This window comes from Rhineura floridana, chromosome 3 (genome assembly GCF_030035675.1).
Source record: "Rhineura floridana isolate rRhiFlo1 chromosome 3, rRhiFlo1.hap2, whole genome shotgun sequence".
NCBI classification, from domain to species: domain Eukaryota; kingdom Metazoa; phylum Chordata; class Lepidosauria; order Squamata; family Rhineuridae; genus Rhineura; species Rhineura floridana.
In genome coordinates this window covers 66,075,824-66,076,701 of record NC_084482.1, presented here as the reverse complement: position 1 = coordinate 66,076,701, position 878 = coordinate 66,075,824, and positions in this window count along the sequence as shown.

Sequence of the window (878 nt, the reverse complement as noted above, 5' to 3'; positions counted from 1 at the left end):
TCTTGTTTGCATCTCTAATGGAGAAGTGGAAGTGTTTTAAAATGTTTGTATTGTTGTTATGTATGCAATTGTCTTTAATTGTTTCATACATGGAACAATTTTAAATTGTTTTTACACTTTTATTGTTTTATGGATGTAACTGTTTTGTTTGTTGCATAATTGTATATTTTATTGTTGTAGTCCACCTTCAGACCTTATGGTAAAAGGCAGGAAAGTAATCTAATTAATAATAATAAACAACCAAAAATTGATTTTGCATGGAATCTTGATAAGAGAGCACACAACTCAAGCAATAGGGCAAACAGGCAGGAACTGTCTTTTTTTAAGTCTCTGTACAGATTGTTAGAAAATGTTAGGCATTTTATAAATTAATAATGATAACAACCAGTTATCATTTTGTGACAGTACTCACTGATACTGAATACCATCACCTATTTATTTATTTATTACATTTATATCCCACCCTTTCTCCCAGAAGGAGCCCATAGAAACCATTTTGTGCTGGCACCCACGATGCTTATATCAAGATATGAGTACCAGCACCTCATTATTTATCAAAAAGAGCATGAATAACAACACACATACCAAGGCCCATTGCCATCAACAAGTGTTGGGTTCCTCTTGGTCATAGCTGTGAACCAGAAGCCTCTTATCTCCGGCATATTTCTATTCCTAGCTATGAAGAGATAATAATATTTACCTCCAAGGATGTGATGAAGCCCATGAGTTGTCCTTGGATGAAAGCATAGAAAAATCCTACAAAATCTATGCAGCATGCTGCAGTGCCTGCTTTGAAGGAGTTTGGATAGCAGCATCACAGGAGCTGTTCTGTAACAGACCCACTGGGAAGTTAACTGGCATTCATGGACCTATGTAAT